Raw genomic sequence first — 24,049 nt, 5'->3', positions numbered from 1 at the left:
TGCCCCAACACTTAGCTGAACCTGGTGAGTGACCTGCTTTGACAACAGACCAAAAGGAAACATGATTGATGTGAACAGTGGAGAGCACTTGCCCTTGTGGTTTCCTGTTCTCCCAGCACCTGGAACCTGCAGAGTTCACAGTGGGAAGAGCTCTGGTTTGTCCTGGGGACGTTCAGTCCCAGGAGACCCTTGTCCAGTCACTGTAGCCAACTCTGACCCACATTTGAGAGAAATTTCATTGACCCATAGCTACAGGCCCCAATTCAGAGAGAGCTCAGCCAGGAGACATGAAGGTAAGACTATGGGGAACACTGGATGGGAATTTCCCTTGTAGCAGAAGCAAGATTTGTTTAAGGAAGATGGAGCACAGGAAAGTGTCCCTGGCTGGTCAGAGTCCCCGTAGTACAGTGACTGGGTTGCTTTTAACTTCCTCCCTCAGAGTCCTGGGCAGCCCATGTAGTTCAGCTCTCTCTCTGTTTGTTTGTGTTTTTTGTTTGTTTATTTGTTTGTTTTCCACAGGGAGGGGCTTGTCTGGGACTGCAACCTCTTTATTTCTCTGAGTCTCACACAGTAATGCATGGAGATGTCTGTCTGCACGTTGACAAAGTTCTGAATTATCCCTTTATAGAGAGAATTTGCCTTTTACAGATGCAGCAAAATGTGCCACCTGATTTTAGATTCTTTCTAATAAGACCTACTCACTCCAGCCTTACTTTGTTGAGCCTGCAACATGGAGTCAGTATAAAGTCAGTTCATGTAAATCTACAACACTTAGAGAAGAATCTCAGAGACACTGAGACATAGGACAATCTGCAAGGACACAGCTCTGACCTGGGCACATCCCTGTGTAAAGATTAAACTCAGTCCTAGGTCTAAGAATGATGCTGGCCCAGCCCCAGCCCCACATGCACAACCTTCCTATCATCATGAGGTTGGGATACAGCTGGACAAGCAGGAGCAGAGAAATGGTCTGTATGGAGGTCAGAAGGTGCTGACCTCACCCCAAGGAGGTAGCTTAATCAAGATGTCCCTGGATCATTTGAAATCTCTAGAGCTAATGGCAGAAATAGTCTTCTACAAAGGTCTTCATGACAACCAGAGTCTCCAGAAGAAGCCCTGACTGATTCACAGAGACGTCCACAGTGAAAGTCTAGCAGGGGATTGGGGAGCTCCTTTTCAAGCTGAGTTAATTAGTCATGAGCACAAAGGAATGACCCACGAAACAGCACAACAGGACACTTGTGGCTACTGTCCTTTCTGGCAGCTCTGGTTGTACTAGAAAGTATGGGAATAACAGAGAGCAAGACCAGGTCCTGATGGATATACTTCCTAATGGCATTCCCATAAGACTCAGGTATTGAGATTGTCCAACACTGAATTTAAAACAACCCTGATTGCTTGTTAGAAACTAATACAAAATTGTGGGTAGATCTCTATTACTTACCTATTACTTCACACAAAGTTTCTGTCTCTCTTTTTCTCACTCCCTTCCCCTCTCTCTACAATAAATAAATAAAATTTAAAAACTAAAATAATCCAATTGGGGAACACCCACAAATGGAATTCTACTCAGCAATGAAAATAGTAGTCATCTGATACAGATACTGGCACAGGTATCGACCTAAGGGTAAATAATAGAAACCAAAAGAAAGAATCAAATAAAGACAATGACAACAACACTGACCCAGAAATGAATGAATCTGCCCACAGGTTCACAAGCAGGCTCTTACACATCAGGGACTCCAGATCAAAGCCCCAGGAGGAAATCACCTCACCCCTGGAAAGAAAGTTATTGTAAAATGACAGAAAATGAAAGTGAAACAGGCCAAGTATTGCTGAGCATGTGTGGAAAGGGGGCCCTTGCACACTCTGGACGGTAGAATCAAATTGCGCTGCCACATGGAAAATAGGATGTAGGTTCCACCTCCCCTCAAAATTTGAAAGCCCTGCATGATTGAGCCATGCAGCTTCTAGGTGTTCATTCAGTAATAAACACCAGGACTTGGAAGAGGCATTTGCACTGTCCTGTTCACTGCAGCATGATTCACTGCAGTTAATATGTAAACACCACCTCAGTGTCCATCAGTGGGTGAGTGGATGAAGATGGGCTATACACGCACAGCAGAGTATTAGTCAGGGTCAAAGCAGAGGAAATCCTTTCACAAACCACAATGTAGTTGAAACTAGGTGATATAATGTCTGTGATATAAAGCTGCAATGGAAAGGCAAATATTGCATGTGTCCACTTATAATACTAATTTAAATTCAAGGCTGCCCTGCAGTCCTGTGCTGGTGGTAGATACCCAAGAATGGAGGCACCTGGAGGAGCACACTGCTCTCAGGGGCATATCCGACCTGGTCATGGACATTGTGTATTCTCTGGAGCCTGGAGGTGTTTGCTTTCTTGTGAGGTGCCATCCATCCCCCAGGGTCCTACTATTCTACTAACAATAAAGGAAGCATCAGTCTGTACAGAGTATAGCTTCCCACCTGGGAAAGGGAGAAAGGAACAGAAAACCCAGCCCATCGCTGTTGTCCTGGAGTCTCCTTGTGAACACCAGGGCATGAAACTTTGTAGTCTGTGAGCCCAGCTTCCTCCGCTCTGAGTGATCACTGAGTCACCTGTGTCGATATCTGTATCAGATGACTACTATTTTCATTGCTGAGTAGAATTCCATTTGTGGGTGTTTCCCAGTTGGTTTATTTTAGTTTTTAAATTGTATTTATTTATTTTAAAGAGAGGGGAAAGGAGGGAGAAAAAGAGGGACAGAAACTTTGTGTGAGAGAGCATGGTCCACTCTGGGCTCACCCCGACTCTCCCTCACTGTGTATGCAGCACAGTGATACAGGGACATGTCCTTGCCTCTCAGGCTGCTCAGCTCCATCAGTCAGTTGCTTACTGTGTGTCCCTGATTGGTGCCCTGGCCCATAATCCAAACATGTGCCCTGACTGGGAATTACACCAGTGACCTTTCAGTTTGCAGTCTGGGGCTCAGTCCACTGAGACACACCAGACAGGGCCCCAGTTAGCTTATTTTAAAATAACAACAGCATTTGGGATGTTTGTAACTTCCAACACAAAGAGGCTGTAATATTTGCGTATACTTTTGTAGGAATGTAGAGTTCGTTGTTCTGGAGCAAACACTCTGGGCAGACTGATGAGATACATGTTAAGTATTTATTTAATATCATAAGAAATTGATTCATTTTTTTTGTCAAAAAAGGATACCAGGACACAGAAGGACTTGGTAAAGGAGAGGTGCTCAGTCCCTGCTGATGTGTTTCCTGCAAATGGACTGTGTTACATCCTTGTTTATTGTTTGCACTGAAAATCTGAGAAATCAGATTCTCAGTGAAGAAAGATGAAGTGTCCCTGGATGCAGCTGAGAGCTCTGAGAGGAAACTCCTGCTCCCAAGAGGAAGCACATTCCTTGCTACCCAGGACACACCTGCCCCTGGGTTTGATCTCTGTGGTCTGTGGTACCTCAGGGCCGTCTGAAGCCCAACCCTTCTGTTTCCTGCAGGGAGGTTTGTGTCTGGGCTCACTCTGACTCTCCCTCACTGCATATGTAGCACAGTGATACATGAATGTGTCCTTGACTTTCAGACTGCTCAGCTCCTGTAGGCTGTGCTGCTAGATTTGTCTGCAGTTATGGTTACTATGCCCTGGAACTTCTGTGTATACTTTTTTTTTTTCACTATATGAAGTGTGAATTTTTCCCACCCACTCAAGCCCTTGTCCTCAGTCCTGTTGAACCTAGTGCATGTAGTAGTCTGAGAATGCACACCCAGAAGCCTTGCAGGAGATCCTCACTGTGACCCTAGGCTTCCTAACCTCAGACCCAGACTGCAACAGCTGCACCTCAGAGTGGACACCTGTGGAGAGGAGACAGTAGTGGTTGGAAATCCCTTTTCACTCTTTCTGGCCCTTCCTCAGACTGGGATCTGGAGAACCGCTTACCTGTAGCCACTGCCACCAGGAAGAGGGCTCTCCAGCTCCAGTCCATGGTGAGGGGCTGTGCTCTCTAGAACTTGTATATGGGGCAGTGTGGCTGTGGGCGATGCTCTCAGAGTCCAGAGAGACTCATATTTAACATAGTCTACTTCTTCTAATTTGCATATTCATGAGGCAGACCTTTTCTTAGCTGAAGACTTGACCCCACATGGCAGTAGGAGGAAGGCACAAGGACCATGGGAGTCTGAGGCTCTATGTCTAATTAGTACTGCAGGATATGTATCCACTGCCAGCTCCCTAAGCTCTGTGCTGACATAGCTCCTTGAACTGAGGAACAGGCCAACAGAGCATGCTCCTAATTGTGAGCACCTGGACAGACAGAACACCTGGAACAGTTCTGGACTTAAAACCTGAATGGTGTATTCCTTGATCAGTGTGTCTACAAAAGCTGAACCAAGTGATTTAATACAACCATCCTTTCTCCCAGGTCCTTAAAATTCAAGTATAAAGAAGCCCTAGAAATAACCCTTTAGTGCGGCTCTCATGTCTTATTGAATTTGGTAAATTCTCTGATAAAATAGGATATTTACAGTCAACTCATGTCTAACTCTTGTTTTACATGGCATCATGAAAAAAGAAAGACCCAGGGCCTCACAGTCTTTCTCTCCCCAGCTGCCTCTGTACTTGTTCTTGGGCAACAGCCCTGCACTTGTGGGTCCTGCACAACCTTCAATGCCAATGTCAGGCCCTGCAGAGGTAGATACTTTCTGGCCTACAGTGAATAGACATCTCTGCATCGCTTGTCTAGAATTGGATTAGGAACCCTGACTTCAGGATGCTCCCTCAGGGACACTCTGTGCTCTTACATCTCTGGGCACAGAGAACTCACCTTACTAAACTCCAGTGAGCCAATGGGGAGCCTCCAAGTCTGGGGTCTATGAAGCCATCAGAGAACACTTTTGCTGAAGCCACGAGATTCACCGACTCAGCCAATACCACAGAGTCCATAGTCCTTGTGGAGTTAGGGGCCTATCATGTCCTCAGATTCCTCTGCTTGTGGCCCTGATCTCAGTGCACATCTACTGCTCCATAAATCACACATTCACACACCGTGATGATGTACACAGGATGAACTCCAGGGTTACCTTCTCCCCTGTTCCTAGTCTGTCATCATGGCCCCTACACTGACCTTAACCTTGTGAGGGACCTGTGTTGACAACACAACAGAAGCATATGTGATCAAAGTGAAGACTGGATAGTAGCCTCCCTTGTAGTTTTCTGTCCTTCCAGCACCTGGAAACTACAGAGGCCATGGTGAAAAGTGTGCTGGTGCATCCTGGAGAGAGCCTGAGCCTTGAGTGGTCAGCGTAGCCAACACAGCCGATATATGAGGAAGGACACACCTACCCACCAACCATAGGTCCCCATTCTCAGAGGTCAGAGCCAAGAACCCAAGGGAAGGATAATGAGGAAACTGGGCAGTCATCTCTCCAGGAACACAGTCAGGTTCTGAGGTAGGAACAGTGGACCCAGACAAGTGGTACTGGCTGGTCAGTCTCTTTGTTTCAATGACTGGGTTGTTTGTCACTTTGCCCTCTGGACTCCTGAACACTCCCTGCAGTTCAGCCCTTTTGGTTTGCATAGGGAGGTGTGTGCCTGGGCTCACAGTGACTTTATTTCTCTGAGTCTCTCATACAGTAAGACAGAGAAGTGTCCATCTGAACATTGACAGTGTTTCTAAAGGAATTGACAATCATGCATTTAGATGGAGAACCTTACACAGATGCAGCACATGCCATGTAATTTTAGGTCTCTTCTAACAAGACCTCTGCATTACAGTTTTTTGGTTTTTTTTTTTTTATTGAGTCTATAACATACAGTTTGAATACACTCTATTAATGTGAATCTAGAACATTTACACAAGGATCTTGGAGACCCCCAGGGACAGGAACAGCTGGAAGGACACAGCCCAGTCATGGACACATCTCTACCTAAGAATAAGGCTCAGCCAGAGCTCTGAGAATGATGCAGGCCCAGATCCACCACCACACCCACAACCTTCCTTCCATCATAAGGGTGGGATGCAGCTGGACAAGCAAGAACAGAGGGATGCTCTGTATAGAGGACAGAAGATGCTGACCCCACACCAAGGAGGGGATATGAGCAAGGAGTCACTGGAGGAGTTGAATTCTGCAGATCCCACTGCAGAAACCAACCTCCACAATTGTCTCCATGGAAACTAAAGCCTCCAAGGTTCCCCTTACCGATTCACAGAGATGTCCACAGTGAGGGTCTAGTGGGAGAAAGAGGGGATCCATGGCCCAAGTGAGTTAAATAATTGTGAGCATGAAGACATGACACATGCCACTACACAGAAGGACACCTGTAGCTACCATCCTTTCTTGCAGGTCTGGGTGCACCAGAAACTACGGGAATAACAAACAGCAAAACCAGAGTCTTAAGGGATATACTTTTGAATGGCATTCCTGTGAGACTCAGATACTGGGACTGTTAAAAAATTATGTTAAAAATCTAATAACTTGTTAGAAGCTTAATGGCAAAGATAGGCAGATTTCATGATCATAAATGTAACTGCAGGTGAGTTATGGAAACTAATAGAAAGACTTACATAGATAAAATGTCCACAACACAGACCGAGAAATTTAAAAAAAAAATATCAACATTCTCACTGCAGACCTCTAGTCATCAGGAGTTCCAGATCAAAACACCAGTAGGAAATCACCTCACTCCTGGCTGGAAGGACTTTGTAAGAGGACAGAAAACAAACATAAAGTAGATGGTGTTGGTGAGCATGTGGGGAAAAGGAACCTTTGCACACTATGGATGCAAAAATAAAATTGTGCTGCCACGTGGGAAAGAGCGTGTTGGTGTCTTGAAAAAAGAGAATGAAATTCTGCAGGTTTGAGTCAGGTGGCTTCTAGATGTTCATTCAAACATTAAAAACTGGGAACTTCTAATGGCATTTGCACTGCCCTGTTCATTGCAGCATTATTCACTATAGTCAAAAAGTAAAAACCATCTCGGTGTGCATCAGTGGGTGAATGGATGAACATGTGTTATGCACTCATGGCAGGGTACTACTCAGTCTTAAAACAGAGGGAATCCTGCCATGAGCCATGGCATAGTTGAAACTTGGTGACATCACCCTGTGTGGAATAAAGTCATAGTGGAAATTCAAAGAATGCATGATTCCACTTATACTATGAATGTAAATTAGATTTTATTTCCAGGAGCATGTGGAGCAGCTTGTGGCCTGAGTGCGGTGAAAGGTACGTGTAGGAGACCTGGGGTCAGTGAAGTGTCAGCTACCCTGGAGCTCTTTGCCTGTGGGAGAGACTCAGAGATGGAGACTGGGAGGAAACAGCAGCTGTCAGGACAATGTCAGACGTGGTCATAGATGCAGTGAATCCATGGTAGACTGGAGGTATGTGCAGGCACCCATCCTTCAAGGCCCTGCTGAGAATGAGGGAACAGTTAGTCTGCACAGAGTGCATGTACCCACTTGGGAATGAGAGAAAAGGATGGAAAGCCCAGCCAAGGCCCTGCTATCCTGAGGTGGTCATGTGAACACCAGGACATGCCCCTCTGTAGTCTCTGAGTGTGGGTCCTTCCATCATGAGCAATTGCTGAGACACACCTGCATGGATGTCTGTATCATCTGATCATGTTTTTTCACTGCTGAGTAGAATTTAATTCTCGGATGTTACCTAACTTGCTTACTTTAAGAATAAAAGGGTTCTGGCTGATGCAGCTCAGTGGAGTGAGTGCTGGCATTTGAACCAAAGGGTCACTGGATCCATTCCCAGTCAGGGCTCATGCCTAGGTTGCTGGCCAGGTCCCCAGTAGGGGATAGACAAGAGGTAACCACACATTGATGTTTTTCTCCCTCTCTTCCTCCTGCCCTCCCTCTTTCTAAAAAATAAATAAATAAAATCTTAAGAAAGTAAAGAAAAAGAAATTAATAGAAGGCCTTTTCAGTTTTTTGTAACCTCTAACGAAATTAAGAAGCTATAAATATTTGCATATATTTCTGTATGAACATGGAATTTGTTCTCCTGGAACAAGCAATACTATCAGAATACTGGCATACAAGTTAAGTATATATTTAATTTCATAAGGATATGCAATTCACATTATGAAGAAAGAATAACAAGCACAGATGGACTTGGTGAGGAAGAAGCCTCCAGTCGCTTTTGATATCTCACCTCCAAATAAATAGTGTTACCTCCTTGGCAGTGAGAATCTGAGAAGTTAGATTAACAGAGAAGAGGAAAGAAATGCCGCTGAATGGAGCTGAGATCTCTGAGAGGAAATCCCTGCTCCCAAGGAAAGGTTCCTTCCTTCTCCAACAGGCCCACACTTACCTAGGGGATGTTCCTTCTTGGAGAAACCTGATCACTCCCGGGTGTCTGGAGCACCCCCTGGTGTCTGGAATGCACCCTGGTGTCCTAAGTGCTCCTGGCAGCCTAGCTCTCCTGCCTCCTGCAGGAAGGTTTGTGTCTGGGCTCACACCACCTTCCCCTCACTGAATGCCTCACACAGTGATATGTGGTTGTGTCCCTGGCACTCAACTGTTCAGTGTTAAGTAAACTTGTCTCTCAGATGTGTTCCTGGTGATGATGAGCCTGGATTTCAGCATTGGGTTGGAGTCTGTGCTCCCACCACTCCATATAGCTTTGACCCACTCCAGCTCCTTGCCTGGAGACTGGAAGTTCCAGTGCACACTATAGCTCATTAAAGAGAATTCGGAGAGAGTATGGGCAAGGGAGAGGGTCTCCAAGGGCTTCACTAGTCCTGGGCCTGGCTCCTGCAGCTGCAGCTGTGACGGGACTCCTGGGCACTCCAGGAGCAAAAGCTCCTATCATTCATGTACAATAACCACCATCCCATAGACTCATGTCTGACATATGAGACACTCACCCTGGGGGTTTTCACCAGGCACAACAGGAGACCTACCTGTCTCATCTTCTAGAGTACAGCCCTGCTTTCCCCAGTGACCTCAGCCCCATGCTGGGAGAGAGCTATGAGACCCCACAACCCAGGGAAGATGTACCCTGGAGCTGTGAGAGAAATTTACATTTGAGGGATCTGTTCTCATGAGTGGGTAGTGGCCAGGACAGCATCCCTTGTGGGTGTCTCTTCTCCTCACTGCATACCCTGTGAGACCTGGACTGAGCGGACATTTTCATTGTGAGACACATTGAAAACACCTCAAAGGATGCCCCCACATTTCTGTGTGATACAGGAAATATGGAATATCATTGATTTTCATGAAGATAATAAAATTGATTAGCTTTATGTCCATATACTTTCCAAAGGACAAACTTGAAAAAATCCATAATTGGGCAGGTGCTATAATCACACTTTTGTATTTAGTAACATACTGACATCAAGTGAATCATAAACATATAAGAGAGTGTGTACCAAGTCCTTGTTTTCTTTAACTCAAACACCTATGACCACAATTATATGAGTAACTAGGAAGTGTGAGCAGGGTGGACTTCCAGGGCCCTCACTGTATCAGTCCTCTATGTTAGCACAAGTCTCTCTGAGCTACTCTCCCCTAAGGCACTGTAGTCTAATGCAGAGATCCCTTACAGATTCCCTCAGACAGAAGCACACTTGTTATACAGAAGAGAAAACACAAAGCAGACACTACACCTGTCTTTGATGCAGCCTCATCCAATTATTGAAGAAAAGAGGTGGGCAGAATCGTGGCTGACCCACCTTCTCAGATTCTGGTACTAAGGGTCCATTGTGTTCAGAGGCAGCAGAGTGAGGAGGGTCTGTCCATAGCTTTACTCAGAGGAAAGGTCACAGTGATCCTCAAAGGCACCCTCTTCAATCCATCCTCTCAGGAGCAGTGGGAATCTGATCAGAGGGTTCTTGGCTCCTGAATTATGTGGAAGGTCCTATATAGTCAGGATACAATATTTTGCAGACATATCATTTGAAAATATGTTGTCCATTTGTGAGTCAAGGTTCTTAGGGTATAATCCCAGCAGTAGATTTTCTGGGTCAAAAGGCTGTTCCTGTGGCATACTCTGGCCAGCAGAGTCTGTGTGTTGTGACTGAAGACGGAAGCAAATGCACAGAGTACAGCAGTCCTGTGGAGAAAAAGGGAAGGTATGGTACTCTGTTAAGATGAGAGTCCTATGGCTACTTCTGTTAAGGGGAGATCACCTTGGCCACCCTCTCAAGGGGTGAATGCACTGACCCTTGCCTGGACAGGCTTTTATTGTTTTTCTCAGGTCTTACATAAAAGAAGGATTTATTATCTATTACATAAAATATTGTTGTCTACATTTTAGGTACAATCAAGGAAATGAAAATAACAAGTGCAGAAGGAAGAAAAAGGTGGCAAGTTGATTAGCTCCATCCTTGGGAAAATTCACACAGGCTTTGGAAATTACCTTGAAAATAGGCAATAAATATCTACTGTTTCTGACCAGGGCAAGAGAGTTTTAGCAAGAGCAAGCCATAGCAGTCTGTATTCATTTTGTAGGCCTGATTATCATGGGAAAACCTGGTTTGAGGGTCTGGCTCCTGCCCACCACTTCGCTCTTATAGGTTTTCCATACAGGGCTGAGTCACGTTTGCCAGACCAAAACAAACCGGTCCCCTACAATTTCCCCCTTTCTTCTTTTTGTTAGGACTGTTGTGGTGATGGATTCCACAAGACTTGCTATTTTCTGGTCCCTTTTACAAACCTGGGGAAATAATGTGCAAATGCAGTGAAGTACACAGAGCAATGTTAGAATCAGTAAACGACCAGCAGCTCTAGTGACCCACAGTCTCAGACTGAGTCCATCAAGCTTAATTTTTGGGTTTAGCTAGCTGAAATTATCATGGAGTGTTTGAAAAATCTCCTGCTTATTTAAGCTCTGGATGTCCTGCAACTGCTGGCATAACCCCAGTTGCAATTTATTAATTTGTCTATTTAAATTGGTGGAAAATGCTCCTCTTAGGCAATGTTGAATATCACTCCAGGAGTATTGGATGGAGTTACACTGCAGTGGGGTTCCACAGAGATTGAATAAATCAGGGTCACAGGTCAGCTGCTGATGGGTCACTAGCATGCCCTGGCATTCTCCAATCCAGGTGAGGGCAGATTCAACTGCAGAGAGATGAGGCAGGATCTCTTGATCCATCTGGGCCTTCTGGAGCATTTCTAAGGTGGAATTGCTTAAGAGAACATCAGCAGTATGAGCAGTTTGAAGTGAGTCCACCAGGGCAGTAGTTTCCATGGCAGCAGTAGCTTTGACACCTATAGCAGAGACAATGAATGCAATTAGGGTGCCTAAGAACCATCAGGCTCTTAAGGAGGACAGTGCATTGTTAAGCGCTACTGTGCCATTGGGATCTTCCCATTCCCTGGTCACATCAACTGGCACCCATACTCGAGCTTGTCTTCTAACTAGACAGACTGTAGTGAGGCTTAACTGAGTAATATTGAGATGACTAAGGCAGCTGGCATATATAAAGCCTGAAGGAACAGTCAGAGAAAATATATTTTTTGCTGATTTATTATAAAAGACCTGGGGTGTCCCTGGAGTTGCTAAAAACAAGTGGGGGTGAGAGGTACAAACGGTGACCCAATCTCGTTTTGGAGGGCTATCCTGCTTGCCTGTCTTTTTTTTTTTTAGACTTTTTTATTTTTTAAGTTTTTTTTTTATTTATAGAGAGGGAAGGGGGAGGGAGAGAGAGAGAGAGAGAGACAGAGAGACAGACAGAGAGAGAGAGAGAGAGAAATCAATGCGCGGTTGCTGGGGGTCATGGCCTGCAAGCCATGCATGTACCCTGACTGGGAATTGAACCTGCAACACTTTGGTTCACAGCCCATGCTCAATCCACTGAGCTATGCCAGCCAGGGCCTTGTTTGTCTTTAAAATAGACATTTATAACTCAGAGAATTGAGAGGTGAGCATAGGATCAAGAGGGCAGAGAGGTTGCCTGAGGGAAACTGTTACAGGAAGAATAAACCACAAAACTCCACCTGCAGATTCTCCTAGGATTTTCCCTGTGTTATGGATGCTCAGACCCCCTCCAATTGTCACCCCCCCACTGGAGGTGTGTGTCTAGTCCCACCCTGAGTTCCCTCACTGAGCCTCTCATGCAGTAACACAAGGCTGTGTACCCTGCTCTGAGACTGTTCATTTGCAGGTAAAGCTCATTCTTGGTGTTTTTGCTGGAGATGGTGAGTTGACCATTCACCAATTGGTCTGGTATGTGTTACCACCACTAGGACTACTGATAGGGGAGACCCACTCCAGCCCCTTCCCTGGAGGCTGGCAGATTCATTTCATTTCCTTGTTACTGAAGGTGAATCCAGAGGCTGCCCAGGAGAGTCTCAGAGACCCCCCAGGCTTCACCAAGTCCCCCAGACTCCACCAGCTGTACCTCATACTGGACACCTGCAAACACAAAGTCATCTTTGTCAGGAAACTGTCATATATCCACATTTCCTCTTAGTCATATCAACTCACATACTTAGTGTCTCTGGTTCTCCATAAATCACCTGTTAAAATTGCAACAAGGAAAATCCAGCTTAGTCCAAACTGGATGGTGAGAGGTCTGTGTTCTGCCCTGACCAGGAACTGGGAACACCTGGGTATCCTAAGCAGGGTTTCTGTACCAGAGCTTCAGGGTCAGGGCTGGGCTGCTTTTCATGAGAAGAGGGGCCCTATTTGCATGTCCCCCCGCTATATATGGAGCTCTGGAGTTGAATGGTGACATGAATGCCATGGTCCCAGTGTTTGACATGTCTAAAGGTGTTTGTCTGTCAATAATTACTCCCCACATTTGACCCTGTGCCATCTTCATTGGCCCAACAGGTCCATGAGAAGTGTTCATGACAAAGGAGTGTCAATTTTCATAAAACAGAGGTATTTAAAATGATATATGCTTTTTAAATCCACCAGTAACAAACATACCAAGGAAATCAAATGCTTATGACCACAGGAAGCATTAAACATGCAGGACGTTCCAGTTCAGGTCTTGGAAATTCCCTTCTGTCTCTAGTTCCTCTACACAGTGATCAGGGTACCAACTGAGGAGAAAGTGTAACCATAAAGCACATGGACCCAGTGTGGGAGGAGGTGGAACATCTGTTTGGATCATTGGGAGACAGAAGGGTGAACTCTTCAGAGAAGCAGACAGTAGTACCTGCGATGTGTTTCTTTAGCAGAGTTTTGGCTGACTGTGCAGCATCTTCACTGCCTCATTTTTTGTTTTTATTTCCTAATCTTGGTGTTAAAAGCAGGTTCTAACAGTTATGAAACTGAAGAAATTCATTCATGACTAGGTCTGTTAAGTGAAGATTTATTTAGAAAGTGGGGAGTAATTTTGTTGAGATTTTAGAAGTCAGATTATGAAAAACTTTGATGCAAAACACTAACAGAAAATAGCAGATCTAAGTAAAAGCATAATTGACATGAAGATCATTATTTTTATTTATTCATTGATAAGAGGATGCATAAAGCATTCAAATAACTTCTCATTACTGCAGCTCATAAACTAACTTTATATTAAAGTGTTCATGATTGCGGATTCAACATAGTGCTCATCATCAGGATTTGTATTTATCTGGACCAATGATGTAGCTTTCATCAGGGAGCAGGAGAAGTTTTGTGTTGAGGCCCTTTTTTTTGATATTTAATTTCAAAAGGGCCATCTCCTCTATCAGTCCCAATTTATGTCTGCATGTGACCCATGGGAGCCTGTCACCATGGTCATGCATGACGGGCATCCACTGAACTTTAACCCATTGCAACAATTATGCCGATCTTCAGAATGGGAAAAGGAACACTGGGAACTGGGATGACTTACCATAGATGGTGCAGTCACCTCATTTGAGATGCCACATTCACCCTGACCTCCAGAATGCACAAGGATGAATGTGGGTAGATTACAGTGATAAATGTGTGATAAGTGCTTCAGTTGACATGGGAACATAGTGCAGGATGGATGTGGTCTTCCATTGTCAATGATGCCCCACCCTGCTCTATGCTGAGGAATGGCATCAGTAGTGGCTCAGGAACAGGGATATTCATAGGGTTGTTGTCTCAGATGATGAGAGTCCTTATTATCTCACCATGAGCCAGGAAAGAAAGAACACGGTGATATCATGAACAGTGTTGGGACCTGCAATACCTGTCAACCCTCAACTTTGCTGCTAAAGGTCATCTCCGTGATGCTTGGTCAGAAGGAAGACCATACAAATCTCCCCTTCACTTATGTACTTACTTTTCCCCAAGCACAATTCCATTGTTCAGAAATAAAAGAATGTCCTAGAACTTCCTAGGAAGACACCTCATTTGAATCCCCAAAGGTGACCCTGACCAAGGCCTCCAAGATGGTGTCTCAATGAAGTGCTTCACTCACAGGACAAGAGGGATCCAAATGTGGTCCCTGAACAATCACCACAAGTAACAGGGGTTGATTCAGGAGTGTATTCCCTGTATCTCTGTCATAGTGCATCTGGTCTCTTGAAATTTTTCCGAGTCTGATGTGCCTCTGGCAGCAACTTTTCTGGTCTCACATTCCTGACTGTGTTTCAGGAAGTCAGGAGGTCCATCACCCTGTCATCCCCTCATCCCAGCCAAGCTGTCCCAATTCTCAGGGTTGGTGACACACTGAGGTTGTAGGCCATCACACTGTGTCACTTGCATAGTAATGCACGGCTGTGGCCATGACTTCAGGCCATTTATATGCAGATAGGCTATGCTGGCAGAGGTTTCCATGCAGGAGAGAACTTGTTCTGAGAAGCCCTGGGCATACGTGGGCTTCCCACTAGTCATGTTGATCTAGACAATGTATTGAAAACCCTCCCTGGGGCCTGTATCACCTAGAATTTAGCTTAGCTGGTGACCATGTATCCAAAAGCTCTGAAGGATATCTTCACTGAGGCTCCAGGCTTCCTCATCACAGCCCCAGACTGCACCAGCTACACCTGGGATTTAAATACCTCTGGTGAGGAGGCTGGAGTGGGTGGAAATACTTATTCAGACTCATCTGTACCTCCCAGGACCCAACAGCTAAGGATCCCAATACCTATAGCCACTGCCACCATGAAAATGGCTCTCCAGCTCCAGTCCATGGTGAGGGGCTGTGCCATCATGTCTTCTGTAGGGGAGGGCGTGGTTTTTGTGTGAGGCTCTCAGGGCACAGGTTGACCATCATTTAACCTAGTCCACCTCTTCTCATTTGCATAGTCCTGAGGAAGGGTGTTTAATGGTTGAAGTCCTCACCCCACCTGAGAGAATTAGAGGGCACAAGGACCATGTGTAAAGGGAGTCTGATGGACTAATTCTTAATCCCCTACAGAAGACATGTGTCCCCTGATAGGTTTCTGAGCTCTGTGCTGAAATAGCTCCTCCCACTGAGAAAGAAGCCACCACAGGACATGCTCCTCATTGTGAGCCCACCTTTCAGTGACACAGGGACCAGTGGTACCAATCTGGCTTTGGTACCTGCATGTGTAATTTTTGGATCAGTGTGTCTCTAAAATTCTGCCCCTAGTGAGTTAATAAAACCATCCCTGCCCTAGCTCCTTACAATATGGATATAAAGTAACCATACAAATACTTATTGTCTATAGTTGTCATGTCTTATTGAGTTTGCTAAATGCTCTGAGGGAATAGGATACTTACAATCATTTCAAGTCCAGTCTTATTTTAGATGATTTTTCAGAAGAAGAAAATACAAATCCTCATAGAAAATACTTCCCTGTCTCCCTCTGCATCGTCTCCTGGGACAGAAGCCCTCCTGAATCCTAGGTGCCCCCTGCTGCCCCACCTGCACCTTGCAGGGGAGAGTCCTGTCTGGGCTCAGAGGGCATGAACTTCTTATGGCTGGACACTGACTTTAGGATGCTCCTACAGGGACACCATGTGCTGCGACATCTCTAGGCACAGAGAACTGACCTTACCAAACCCCGGTAACTCTGCAGGGAACATGCAAACAAGGGCTCTATGAGCCACCAGGGAGCCCCTTTCCTGGAGCTGCCTGATGCACTGACTCAGCCAACACTTTTGAATCTGGAAGCTCTTGGGGCCTTTGGAAGCCTCTGTTGTCCTCAGATTCCTCCGTTTGAAGGTCCCATCTGAGGACACTGCATGGTGCCCTAATCCCACCACATTTCTACTACTCAATTTCACACACACACACACACACACACACACACACACACACACACACTGATGATTTTCATGGTAATATTGTTGAAGTCTCCTATCTCTCTTGTTCCTACCACATGGGCTGGGCCTCTAATGGCTTCTATGCCTGGGTGGTACTTGTTAGGTGAGGGCAGCTCTATGAGGCACACCCTGGGTTTTCACCCTTTCTCGATTGTCCATTCTGCTGGTTGTCTTCCCTTCTACCACCTGCCTCGAGGATCCACACCCCAGCATCCCACACAGAAACAGGTCAACCGTTTCTCAGTTCTCAATGACCCACAGCTGCACCTGTCAGTCACTGCAGGAATCACCATCTCGTCCTTCACCTGGGTTTCTATTTGGCCCTCATTGACATTCCTGCATGGATCAAGGCATGGCAGGTGAGAACTCAGGCCCTGCTGGTCATTACTCAGGCTCCCTTTTCAATATTGTCTTTTCTCTGGTCAGTCATGGAGGAACTGTGTGATGTTCCACCTGTGGATTTCATGTCCTCAAATCCAGTAGCCCCACAGGCACTGAGTTCTTGCTCAATTCTAGGGACAGACAAGAGCATCTGTTTTGATTTTCACTGTCTTGGGAGTGTCACAGGTGGCTCCTACCTAGGAGAGCACTGAGAACATCCGCAATTTCACAAGACCTCAAACCTGTGCTGGGTTTGTCAAGCATGTGTCAGGTGTGTGTGCCACCAAGTCAGTTCAGACACTGCATGCTTATCCTCTGCATAGATACCATTGTCATATGTTATCACATTTGGGAAATGCATCATGTAAACACCCTTTCTCAGGAAATCTTCACAGAAATATGATAAATCACATAAATCTCTATCATTTCAGTAAATGTATGTCATGAACATGTGCACTAAGCCATCAGGAATGACCGGCACTGTGTGTGACCCCATGGAGGTGACATCTCTGAGTCAGCACAGCTCATGGACACGGGCAGCAGGATGGTGTTTGCAGAGTTGGGGCAGGAACTGGGGAAGAGGGGTTCCCTGGCTGGAAGTTTCCATCATGAGGTGGAGTCACAGTTGGGGGTTGGCTGTGGAGCTCAAGCCTGGAATGAGTCACAATGTGTTTTTCCATCAGGGGTTTGTGGTGGACACATCACATGTGAAGGGTTCTTATTGTGACAAATTGACATGACAGGGGCAATGTTAAAATAGTGTAGGAGCAGCCATTCCGGACAAACCACCTGGCACATCTTTCTTCTCCAACCTGTGCAGGTGTGGACTCAGCACAGTCACCTTTGCACTGGTCCCCAACACTGCATTTCACACAACTGTTTGCACAGATAACAAGGAAGATGTATCCTGACTACCAGATTGAAAATTGCAGACAATCTGAATTTGCACCCCCATCTGCAGCAAAAGACTAACTTAGCTTGTGTGCAATGATAGATCTTCCCCTCTAGTCCTGAACCTGCATACCTCCCTATCTCACCAACACCCCATGCCTTCACCCCTAGTCAGGGCAGTATTTAGGCTTCTGCCTGAATCTCTGTTTCCTAAGTAACTTTTCTTTTTAATCTTATATGCACACTGGATTTTGATCACTTTGGTCTTTTATTTTTACAATATAATTAAAAGGCAATTCTGCTGTAAAAAAACTACACAGATGAACCCTGAGGACACCATGGTGAGTCAAGGGGCACAGGCACAGCTGAGTGAACACTAAACAGTTCCTTTTACATCAGAACTCTCAGATAGTCCAGACACAGATGCTGAGAGCAGCATGCTGGTTGCCCAGAGATGGTGGGAGGGGATCAGTGAACTGCATTTCCAAAGAAGCATCCTGTGCTGCAGTTAGTTGGGTTCCAGAGATCAGCAGTCCATTGTTTCACCCAGGATTAACAATCACCACGTGTATTTGGTTTGTATCAAGTGTAGATGTCATGTGGAATTCTCATCACAACACAAAAAGGCAGATGGGACTTCAACTCCAGTGTGAGGGCATTAAAAACTATAATGGAATCAGTCCTAGTCAGAATGCAGAAATTGTTTTTAAAAGCCCTGCTTGGACTGGGGGTGATCCTATTGGAACACTGACGATGAAGAAGAATTGACTCCAGAACAGATTCCAACAGTGATAATACCTAGACAGCATGCACTAAGGCACACACCCTCCCTTCCCCATCCTAGTGCAGCCAATGCATTCAAGACAGGTGCATTCAAGAGCACAGACTCCGTACTGCCAGCTCTGGTCACAGGTTCCTTTTCCAGAAGAGATGGCAGTGTCCTGCATTCATCCCCCAGCTGCTGGTTACTACATTGAGATTCATGCAGCTGCCACCAAACTACAGGACTCACTCTGTCCAACTGGCATCACTCCTGGGATGGAGGCCATGTCCTGAGCACAGTCCCCTGGGACACTAGGCCCCTGAGACTCTCATCCTGTCTTGTCTTGCAGGGTTCAACCACCAGGGCAGGTGGATCATGGAGACGAGAGCTGCCATGTAATCACATCTGAGCACTCAGCTCCTTACTGAGTGTGGAGCACAGCCATCTTTGTCCCCAGCAGCAGGTGAATAACCTGTATCAGAGTTTTCTCAGGAAAGTAGCTAGTAATCAGCCATCAGGTAGAGTCCACATCTATTCTCATGGTGATGAAGTCATTCCCAGCAGTGTGTGGAGGTGCTGGAGGCATGGGTAAGGAAAAAAGCCATTAAAGAAATGTGTATCATTGGAGTCTCAGCTGCCATAGGATCTTGTGCTTGTAGGAGAACCAAAGGCAGAGGCACCTGGAGGAGGCAGCTGCTGTCAGGACAACAGCAGACCTGGTGGTGGACACTGTGCATTCACAGAAGCCTGGAGGTGACTGTTTCCATATGTGGAACCGTCCATTCATCAGGCCCTGCTGAGAGTGGAAGTGCAGTCAGTCTACATGGAATGCAGCTGCCAGCCTGGTAACAGTGAGAAAGGCACAGAAAGACCCCACTGTCCTCCTGGGGTGGACCTGTGAGCACCAGGACACACACCTCTGGAGTCTCTGAGCCTGGAACACTCCACACTGAGTAATCCCTGAGACTCACCGGCATTGATTCTTGTGTTATCTGATCATGATTTCATTGCTGAGTAGAGTCCATTCATGCATGCTTCCTAGTTTGCTTATTTCAAAATTAGAAAAACTGTTTGGATGTTTGTATCTTCTTCAAACACAAATAAAGAGTCTATAAATATGTGGTTATATTTTACTACAAACATAGCATTTGTTCTTCTGGATCAAACACTCCTTGGTCACACTGTAAGTACAATTTCATAATAAACTGTGATGCACTTTCTTAAGAAAGGAAAAAGTAATAGGAACTTTGTGAAGAAGAGGTCAGTAGTCCCTGGTGATATTTAATCTGCAAACATGTTTATTTTCTTGTTTGTTGTCTGCAGTGAAAACCTCAGAAACCAGATTCACAGAGGGAAGGCAGGGTCCCTGGATGCAGCTGTGAGCTCTGAGAGGAAACCCCTGCTCCCAGGAGGAAGCTCCTTCAGTCTCCAGCAGGTCCACACCTGACCCTGTGGCTGTTCTCTAGGACTGATGAGAGGAGAATGCCCTTTGGTGCCCTGAGTGGCATCTGCAGGCCAATCCTCCTGCTTCCCACAGGGAGGTTTGAGTCTGGGGCTCACACTGACTTCCCCTCACTGTGTGTCTTGCACAGTAATACATGGCTGTGTCCTCGTTTGTGAGACTGTTCAGTGTTAAATAAACTTGGCTCTTGGAGATGTCTCTGGTGATGCTGAGTCGGGATTTCAGCGATGGGTTTTAGTATGTACTTCCACTATTCCATATAACACCGACCCACTCCAGCCCATTCCCTGGAGCCTGACGAGCCCAGTGAACACAATAGCTTGTTATAGAGAATCCAGACACAGTGCAGGTGAGGAAGAGGGCCTGTGAGGGCTTCACCAGTCCTGGACTGGACTCCTGCAGCTTTACTTGGGACAGGACACCTGGGGACAAGGAACATTAGACCCTGTCAGTCATGTGCACTCACCACCATCCCATAGACCCATGTCTGACATATGAGACACTCACCCAGGGGGGGCTGTCACCGGACACAGGAAGAGACCCAGCAGTCTCATCTTCTCTAGAGCACAACTCTGCCTTCTCGAGAAACCTCAGCCCCCTGTCAGGGGAGAGTTGTGAGTCCCCCCAGCCCAAGGGACACTTTAAACTGGATGTGAGAAGGACATTTGCATGTGGGAGACTGTTCTCATAAATGAGAGACTTAGGTCACTGCCCCATGTCCTTCAGGTCCCTGAGCACATTTCTTCTCTCTTACTTGATGTGTGGGTCAGGGATGGGAGCGTAGTTGGGTTATGAGGCAACTTTGAACCATGACAATGGACAGTCCTTTACATGTTTAAACATTGAAGCTGGACTGGATGAACAACCACACTCTTTTAATTTCATGCACTATTCAAGTAAGATATTAAAACAGCTTGACATTATGCCCAAACATCTGCCGAAGTCCAAAAATCACATGAAGTAGATTCATTGTTGCCAGATTGGAAAATGAAATTTTATGAAAAAAATAATAGTTTATGTAAAATAAGAGTAAACTAGAGAAGTCTTTCCCCTGACTTGGCTGAGGCTCCTGGTCCTTCAGGTGGTGGTTCAAGTGTAGCCTCTGTTTCAGCCCAGCTCCAGGGAATGGATCACACTGGTCAGGACCTGCTGCCAGGAGTACAACCCTGGTCCTGCAGCTGAGACAGGTGCTACACACCCTGTATCCTTCCATTCACTTCACTTCTCCCAGTGCAGGGCAGGCAGCCCCTTTCCACAAGTGAGCCACTCAAGATGTCTCCCACATTCCTAGACCACATGAGTCCCTGAAGTCCTGGAGGCACCTTCTCTCAGAGAGACACAGGTGCTGACTCTGGCCAGTAGGCATTCTAACATGTGTGTGGATGATGGGCCATGCTTCCTAGTCATAGAGTCAGTTTGGAGCCTGCCATCCTGACATTCATATGATGGAAGGGGATATTGGGCATGATGTACTAGGAAGGGGACTGGGAGCTCATGTTGGGCCAAGGTGATGGATGGAGGGAAACCACAGTGCAGAGCAGATGTATCGTTCACTAAATCACTAAACAGAGGTGAAATGCATAATGAGGATTAACAGGATGGGAAATGCTTAAAAACAAGTTTCCTTCCCCAATTCTTGCACACCCTCCACACACAGAAAATTCTCACTGCAGATCCATTACTTAATTGTACACAGTGAGGACTGGGGCACATCTTACAGACTGAGGACATCCATGGACCAGTTGAGAGATTTCCTCAGGGGACAAATGCCTCAGGAGATTCCCTCTTTGTTGACAATGAGCTGAGAGTGAAGGGTTGGTGCAGCCACGTGGGGCCAAGGTGACATATGTGATGGGGATGGCAGCGATGCCCTACAGGTGCTGGGGAACACATGTGAAGAGTCCTGGGCACTGGCCATCTGTGACCAGCTTGAAGGACAACAAGGTGGATTCCTAGGAAGAGAAGCAGTGAGAGCAACTCCTTCAGTGAGCAACACACCATTGCCCCAAGGGACAGCTGTGCTCTAACTCACTCCTGCCCCCTCCACCAATGTGGGGGAGGATACTGAGCCCCCCTCCACGGCCTTGGGCAGCCCAGTGATGTGTGTCTTCACCCAGCCCTGAGACTGCTTATGCCCTCCTCTCCCTCACCTGTCCCTGTGATGCTGCCAGAGACACATTCCAGGTAATACTTGAATGTTTCCATGCCCCAGTTCACAAGGAGTGTTAGAGACTGTGACCTGAGATAAGCTGAACCAGTTGAAGGCCTTGTTATCTTTCTCACTACCATATCAGGTGAGAGCAGAGGGAGGGGTTGGATACCTGCCTCGGGGAAACCAAACAGTGAAAATTCATGAGTACAAAGTGTTTCCTGAGAAGGGAGGTTCCACAATGTGCAGCATGGTCCTGCATGTGATGTGCATCATGGACAACTGTACATCCCCACTGTCATCCTTGTGACACCTGGAGTCAGAGAGTGTTGGGGCCTGTGTCACATCACACAGATTGCATCTCCCTTGAAGAGGCATCTGTGTCCTTGAAATGGCCTGCACCCTCTCAGGACATGACTCATCCTCTCTCCTTGTTCCCACACATCCATCTAACCCATGCTGTGAAGCAACCATTCAATTCCAGATGGTTTCATAGGATTCAGACAGACGGAAGACTATTCATGGAGATGTTCTGATGTCTTACGTGCATTTATTGAAGAGATGGTAATCCACACACACAAGCAGCTGTGTGTCTCTCTGAATGTCCCTGCATGTCACCTGTATATCTCCTGCTCTCTCTCCATGTCCCTGGTGGCAGTTCCCATTTCCCTTATATACTAAAATGTAGACAAAGCCGACCAAAAACCAACAGATTGTACAACAGAGCTTCATTGTCTGCATGAAAGCCCACTCAAGGCTATGGGAGCCATTTATCAGACACAGTCTCAGGGCTATGAGAACACAGCTTATCAGACCTCTATCAAGGTTATGGGAAGCTGCCTCCCTTAGAGAGTTTGATCCTGATGCATTCCCAAATATGTTACAGCTTCAGAGACAACCATGGAAAGGGCTATGAGTATGAATTCTTGTAAATCCCATATTTCTGAGAGTAAATCTTCAGATAATATTTTTGAACAGGAAGAAATAACTGTAACTCTATAGAATAACTGTGTTTCTAGTAACACTGGAAAATAATCATCACAAACAAAATTGATTATAGGACGACATGAACTGAAGGCTATTGTAGTTGTGTAACAGTTGGTGAGCATATTGCTAATTTTTAATCATGTTGCTTTTCAGACATGAGAAACTTAGCATTTTTTCCTAAAGCAGTTTGGTAAATTAAACTTTAATAAGAGATATTGAGGCATTCATATTTTCCTCCTGTTTGATCCCTCTGAAATGTAGTCAGTATTGTGTAATAAGTATTATTATTTCCATGGAGATATATTTGTTTGAATAAATCAAGCAGGAAACTGATTTATTCACAACAAGGCATATAAAGTCATTTTCCAGTTGTGGTTTTATCAACCAAGAATTTGACTGGAATGTTATATCTGAGAGGCATGCTTAGACTCTGGATGTCAGCAAAAGTTTTAAGGATGTAGAATGACTTTGAGGCCAATAAAAGCAACTTGGAGAAAGGGCCTGGTACCTCCCTTATTTGGAAGGTTCACGGCAGTCTTTCCAGGCAAGGGGTGAGTGTTGCTTTCCTGGGAGATGGCAGGAGAGAGCTCAAGACGTTTTGGAAGACCTAAAGAACGTAAGGAACTCACGCGAAGTTGCAAGTGTAGCACACGAAACCTAATAGCAATTGTGTGGCTTGACTTTGCTGTTTCATGGGGTGAATTAAATTTCATCCTGGAAATTTCCTATAAAAGTCATGCAACACATATTTAAGACAGCCTACAGAATCAACTGTTATTCGTGCTATGGTTATGCAAATAATCAGGTGAAACTGAAACTTAATGCTGTAAACTAATTAGCCTCCTTTGGCTTTTTGAAAAAAAATGAGTGTGATTCGGACTTCATGTGGTGGGTCTGGGCAGCTGAGCAGCTGCTGTGGCCGGCAGGTAGGCTGGGGGCCGTGGTGACCATGCACACCCCGGTGGAGGCTCTGCTGCCGGACTGCTGCGGGCTCCAGGGATGTGAGCTGACTGGATCCCGAGAAGAATAGGTGGAGGAGTTGAACACCAGGATACCCACTGGAAGAGGAAACCCAACAACAAAGGAACCACTAACAGATAACAGCAGAAGAAGGTGAAGGAAGGAGTAGTAACCACACAAACCTCAATCCAGGACTTATCTGGAAATACAACTAAACAGTAGAGACAGTACTCAATACAAACAACTGAATAAGATTTCTTTAAACCTTGTACACACAGAACCA

The sequence above is a fragment of the Phyllostomus discolor genome, chromosome 15 (genome assembly GCF_004126475.2).
Source record: "Phyllostomus discolor isolate MPI-MPIP mPhyDis1 chromosome 15, mPhyDis1.pri.v3, whole genome shotgun sequence".
NCBI lineage: Eukaryota > Metazoa > Chordata > Mammalia > Chiroptera > Phyllostomidae > Phyllostomus > Phyllostomus discolor.
The sequence above is the reverse complement of the archived record's forward strand: the minus strand, read 5'-3'. Positions refer to the sequence as shown.